Here is a 7,337-nt window from a genome sequence, read left to right as displayed (position 1 = left end):
AACTAGGGGGAGTCGACGAGGGACAGAAGGAAGCGAGGGGGCACGAGGGTGGTTGCGGAATTTGATGAACGAGTCTACTTGAAAGAGGGAAAGTTATTAGGAAATATATACAGCCAGAGACTCAGGAATTAGAACTGAGCGAAACGAAAGTCAAGGATAATGAATTGAAGGAAATTGAACTGGTGCAACTATGAAGCTATTTGCGTAGAGTTGTAGTTACTTGAAAGCTATACAAGATGCTGAACAATCTGATTACTCCCTGGTATCAATCCTTTATCGCTCTTAGACCGGTAATATTTAAACTAGATAGATTAAACTAGATATATATATATATATATATATATATATATATATACATACATACATACATACATGTATATACATACATATATATGTGGGTCGCGGTAGTCCAGTGGGTAGAGCGTTGGAATGCTGACCGGAGGGTCCCGGGTTCGATTCCCGGGCAAGGCATTCTGGGCACCTGCAGCACAACCCAAGCTATGTGATTCGTCGGGCTCAGTACTGGGTGAACTCTACCATTACCTACATATTACATTATATACATATATATATATGACATACGACTTCAAATACCAGTGATTTCCAACTTTTTGACAATCATCAACTTGTGAGATATTGTATAAATTAATAAAATAACTTTCGTAAACCCTAAGAGTCGATAACTCTTTGGGAAAGCTCATCCAAGTAAGGAAAAGTTAGCTTTGGTGACGGTACTTCTTAGTGCTGTATGACATTACAAATGCAAGCAGTTGTGTATGGAATTCATAATCTCATATTTTTACCATATTGTTTAGTCAAGTGAAAGTTTTGATCGTGAATATCATGAAAACTGTGAGGTGATTCTTCATAGAATAACCAAATTATTATAACTCTGGTGTCCTTAATTGAATTTATATGCATCTAATTCATTGTATTCTTCAATTTTTGCGAAAAATGAACTGCGGATGTGATTAGTAGTCCAACAGTTTAATTGTTTGACTGGTAATTTGCTTATAAATCTTAAGGCTGTCTGAATCCAATGATGTTTATACATAATTGAATGCCCTCAAACCGATTTTGCGTGTGATTTAAAAAAAATAAATAATAGATATTTCTGAGCGAACAGATGAAGTCACTCACATAATGGCGGCATTTGAGATTAAAAGTGCTATGGAATTGGCGATTTCTATGGTAAAAATAAGTAAAAGCCTAAAGAAACAGCTCTAAGAAATATCCTATTGTTTAATACAAAATTTAGCGTAAACAGTTAAACGAAGTGTCTTGGAAACTTTCCAAATTTAGATACACTTCTACAGAAAAAATTAAGATTATTTACTTTGCGAAACTTAATATTGTAACTTAGTATTTATTTTAAGGGAAATAAATAATTTAAAGCGTGAATTTTCGTTCATTTTTCTTTGTAATTGATCAAATTTCGATCGTAGAATGTCTACGCAAACAAAGATCTATAAAGAATATTGCAGGAATACACATCGTGATACGCACGGGTGGACTCGAACGGCGATCTCTTGGGTCAGTCGACAGAAATGGCACTTACCGGACCGACTCCTCTCATTTCACCGAGGCCCAACGAGAATCTCCCGAGTAAACAGAAGGAAGGAAATTAAAGGGTACCATGGGGAGAAGGAGGAGGAGGAGGAAATGGTAAAGTATGAGGGATACACGGCCGAGTCAAGAGTTAAACGTTTATTTGGCGGGGAAAGGGGTGAAGACCGGTTGACTTATTCTCCTTTTGTTCCCGAGCACAAGGAGCCAAGGAGTTTATAAGCTTACGTAACCTGCAGCCTGCATGCAACAGAGACAAGGGCAAGAGGACTCAAAGGATCGTAAAGGGAAGTGTCGCGTTGAGAAGAAACGGGAAGACTTTCCAGGAGAAGCGAGCCAGACAAGGAGAAAAAAAAGGTGCTCATTTCCGAGGGCAGCCACCGCGCAGTACGCGCAGAGCATTCGGCAAGCGAAGAGATTTGGAGCGGACAAACTAATTAACTGGAACAACTTATGAAAGGCTCCTCGCGAACGCGGAAATCCGCTCTATGATGTGGACTTGTACGTAATGCTGTCTGCAAGGTATTACTTTCTTCCCTTACAGGCTTTACAGCATATTTAGCTCTGAAATACGTAAATTAAAATTACTGCAATGTACTTTCAAATAATTGATAAATACAGATAAATCAAATTTTACCAGTTAAAGACGTTAACAATTCATAAATTATGCTCCGTCTATTCATAGTTTAGTGTTATTAATTAGTATACTTTTATTTATATTCTTTGAATAAATGTTTTCATAGTACTCCTAAAATAAACTTCTGAACGCAGTCATGTTTTACCTCATAATAGAAACCTAAATGGTTATTTAAGGAGAAGGCGACAGAGTATTATTTTTATAGTTTTTACTATGAATTTTATGCCACCGTGGATAAACAAGTTTTGAAATTTGACCATTGAAATGCAAGGAAGAGTTATTTTGGAGAAGTAATTTTAGTATTTCCTTTCTTCTTCATTTTAATTACATCCTTAAAGACAATGTGATCTGAGCTAGGAGAAAACTTCATAAGGTACTAGGTATGTGCATAAATTTGGGAAATTAATAAAAAGGATAAGGTTTTCAACAACCCCTTAGACTCCCGAAAGGGTAATATATTTTGGTTTTCCTCTATGAAATTACAGCTCATCCACTCCAATTCCCCATTCCACGTAGCATTTTGTCCTCTAAACCTTAAATCTTTTGAATTTTTTCTGTTTCCATTCCTTCTTTTCTCCTGTCTTGAGAAAGCCATAGCAGCACACTTCCTTTGCTTTTCATTGTCTTGTCCCGTGGGGCGAAATTGTTAGCCCTGTGAGAACTCAAGGGGTTCTAACCAGCAGGCGAATCCCGTCCCCGAGTGTCTGACTGCTTCCTTCTAGCTCTCTCCTCCTCCTTTCTCTCTCTCAAGTAGAATTTGATCCTCCTCTCTCTCTCTCTCTCCCACTCAATTTTCAACACCCCTTCCTACTACTCCCTCCCACCCTTACCATTTGCCTGTTCAATGTCCGGCGTCGACCGTTGGGGATGTTGCAACATTACAGTCTCTCGCGAGCTCGGTGCAATAGCTGGTGGACGTAAAGTCTGTTTGTAGCCTTGCTCCACGGCGTCTCATTCCTGTGCCAAAAAACCCCTTCTCTTTTTTCCCTAACCACCCGCTCACGGTACAATTTTTTCTTTTAGGTACCTCTCCTCCTCTTGCCATTTCTCGATTCTCTTCCCGCTATCTCCTACCATTCTCCCGGCGTTACTTAAAGCTCTACAATTTTTTTTAGCCCCGATTTAAATTAAAAAGCACGACCCCGCACGTTTTCTGGACGCCCGGACTCCTGTGCCTCAACTGATTACGGCCGTATTTATGGCCTAGAGTAATTAATGGGCCCACGATTGGACCCGGGTCTTCGCCCTTGGGTGTAGGACCAAGCAGCTTTACCCTATCGACCTCCCCGGCGGTTGGAAAAATTCCAAAAAAGAGTTCACTAATTTGGACTTGCTCTTGGGTTCTTTCACCTCAGAAGGGTCTCTTAACATTTGACTCTTCTTTGTCTCCTCTGCTATTTACTGTGAGAATTATTGTTCTATCTCCCTTGCTCAAAAATACACTGAGACAGGAAATATACGCATTTTCTTAAAGTAAGGTAATGACTATGGGTGTCACTTATTGAGTTGCCGAGTACGAAACTTAGGAGTGTCGGAACACGGTGTGAAAAATCGTTGTCAGCTGACGCACGACAAAGCAGTCTTACCTCTAGACGAGATCTTAAAACGAGCTGGTGACATCATATAAAGAGATCCAAGTCGCTAAATCTCCGTCATGAGTTTTGCTCTACTATCTTGAAACGGAGGCGTATTTTTCCAGCCACAGCCAGGGATGATTGCTGGATAAACCCTCTTTTAGTTTTATGTCACTGCTTACCATCCCATATTACGCTTCACCTTTTATTACAGCATAAAAAAATAGTGGCCTCTTCATTCTGAGAAAGAACGAGCCATTACTCCGTACCTTCCCCAGAAATGTCTGCCTACGACATAAAAATATCAGAATTTTTCAAAATATTGACCCTGGAAAAGGAGAGGTACAGAATTTAAAAAAATACTGACCCCAGTTTTTTTTATAATACACACATTGTTGTTCCACCATGTAAAGTCAAACATTCACATAGTTTATTGAAACTGGGCAAAAATTTGAATGGTGGACGATGGGCATCTATCCTAATATATAATACATTTAGAAAGTAAAAATGGATGTATTTCCAGATATTGCATATGAGTAAATGACTAAAAAATCGTATTTTTTCCCCTTCCATTAATAGCATTTATAAATATAGCTATTGATATTTTTACTGGGGAAAAAATTTCGTCTTCTTTACATCCACCTAAATAAAATCTACATGTCAATATTTTAGCACTCTCTTCTGTCTATCTTATGGTTGAATTGAAAATATAGTCCTTTCAATTCACTCGGTAAGCAGTCTTCCTATCTTATTTTACTTCCTCCCTCATCTTATTTGTATCCTAAATTACTCCTCTACTCCGTCAGCCAACTCACACTCCTCTTAACTTTACATTATATGTGCTTAATCCTGCATTTAATGTGAAGAAAATATTATTGTATTTTATGTTGAATAATATTTATTCTATTTAAAATTTGTACTTTTCCAAATCTTTCATTAATTTACTTATTCAAAAACACCAGGTTCATCTTATTCCTATATCCTGATGGTAGGGGGCTAGTGTTTATAAATAATTATCGACTAATAGCAATTATCATTCAGGATTGTGTATTTAAAGCGGCTCAAGTACAAATAATTCTATCAAATTTTGCAAATTCTTGAAAAGTTGATATCTCCACTTATAACAGCAGTCCTTCATTTCAGTATATTGTAGATATTTTGTAGCTCCTCCGGAACCCAGTATGCATATTAGGCCCCGCATAGAATCAAATAATTACATCAAAAAGTATTTATGCTACTGTGCACACATTATCTCTTATGAATCCACTCCTTGCTGAGAAACTCAAATATAACTTACCCCATATTGAGAGCGAATATTCAGATATGGACAAATTTGCTCTCCGCCGTAACGTTTCCAACAAGTTGGAAGTTCACCCAAGGTGAAGGATTATTTCCACAAATCTACGAGTCCTCGTGCCGAACCGTTTTTATTTCAAGTTTCCAACGCTAACACTAGGCCTCAGGGCTGAAGCAGCCAAGCTTTCACTTGAATTGCAGAGTAAATAAGGAGTGCATTTTCGTTAGATATTAGTTTCCGTCATCTGTATACCTGGATTTTAATGTATCCTGCTCGTCGCCATGCAGGAGTATGGCAGATTTTCTTGGGGTTCCTGCCTTGCACAATAAAATTGGAGGGAGTTATGATTTTATTACTACCATGTAGTATTCAGGAATTGGATGCGAGCAGGATTGCTTGAAGGGAGCAGGGCTATCTGGAGAGCTGCTACATACCAATCCTCGGATGGGTATCCCGTGATGATGATGACGCAGTGTTCGTAGAAAAAGAGGAATTGCAACATGGAAAGTGTATCGCAGAGAGCATATACGTCGCCTTTGTTTTGATCGGTCGTTGTTTTGAATGAAAGCGATATACATAACACCTTAATAATCAAAGCTCGAACGACCTGAACCTCTCTAAAAGTCCTATAATTTGTTCAGCCACCTCCATTAGGGAGAGGAAAGGCTTATAACATGATTTCTCCATTTGGACTCTAACGTCCACTTCCACATATTCTACAATTCTACATGGAACTATGCGAGCTACCGCTTTGGTATGTGATATGGGTGATTCAAAAACAGCCATGAAGAATCAAAAATTAAATCAAAATTTTTTAGTCGCATGCATTCTTTATAATAATGTAAGTAATGTTGTTCATGATGAGCGATGGTACGTGCACTGCGGTATCTAGAATAGACATACTTCTATAAGCATTGGAGGGGAGCTCTCAGCAAAAATAAGGCAAATGACTAATGTTAGATGAGATGATGACTACATACTATAAGGCTACTTAAGATGAAAAGAAAAGAAAGTACCTCCTGGCACAGTTGCATACAGCTATTCTGATCCCTTTTTGTTCCAAGAAAAAATAGCCTCTTAAAACTAGCTGCTCTACGCTTTTTCTCTCAAATTTTATTGATATGATCACTAAAAGGTTATTTTCTTCCAAACCCAAAAACAGATATTGTACTCCGCAAGACCTAACTTTTTGGAAGGTTTTTCATCAATAACTCTAGACTTTTGAGCTACCCCATTATTGAAGCAATAAAAATGTATTCAATTAACTTGCCACTTGTCCCTCCCTGTCTTTGCATTTGAATATAGGTGCTAAATTAGCTATCTTCCAGTCACAGGGAACCATATAACGTATTAGTGACTTCTAAAATATGATTTATAGATACAGCGTAATTTCTGACGCTAGTTCCTCACATATGCAAGGTGGTATTTTAACGGCCCCGGAGGATTTGAAAGGATAAATATTTTTAGCATACGCTCTTATCTGCTATGTGAAATTTCAATTTTGGACATAATTTGGCGAAAATGATTCGGTGGCTATAATATTATTCGGTGAAATTTTATTGAAAACTATTTGAAAGGAGGAATATAACAAATTGGCCTTTTCTGAATAACTAGTTTCTCTTCCATCTTTATCATTTTGAAGTGAATTAGCTATTGACTAATTTCCCTGAAACTGCAGGATATAGCACCCAAATGCTATTGGATTCTCGTTTAAATATTCAGCTATTTCTTTCTTATTTGCTTAACGCTTTTCATGATTTTCTCTTATAATGCGCCCAAAATACATACCTTATAATCGTAAATTATTCCATTTTATTCTTCAATAGAAATGTTTTTTTTCATCCGGGTGTAACATAACCTTTGGCTTCTTAACAATGTTCTGGCTTCCGCGTTGTGCCATCTAGATTTCGTGTTATCATTCATTAATTTACCTGAAATAAACCAGTTGACTTCAGAGTACGTGATATCAGGGAAGTGATTCCACGTTTCCTCAATATTTTGGTGCTTAATTTTTCCTTAAAATTGACAAACGAACTTAATATGACACGGATTTAAAGTCAATATAGTCCCAGTGTTAAAAAAAATTAAATACTTCTTTTGATCTTTTATTTCTGGCCCCAAGTAAGAAAAATTATACATTTACTCCTCCATGATTGATAACAACTTTTAGGTTTTTCTATATTTGAGACCTCTTTGGGTAAGGTTTTGAATCACAATACTGTTTTCGGACTAATACAAAATTAATAAATAAGTAAACAAATTA

Source organism: Hetaerina americana, unplaced genomic scaffold, assembly GCF_022747635.1.
Source record: "Hetaerina americana unplaced genomic scaffold, ioHetAmer1.1.p SCAF_10, whole genome shotgun sequence".
Lineage (NCBI taxonomy): Eukaryota > Metazoa > Arthropoda > Insecta > Odonata > Calopterygidae > Hetaerina > Hetaerina americana.
Note: the sequence above shows the minus strand (reverse complement) of the source record.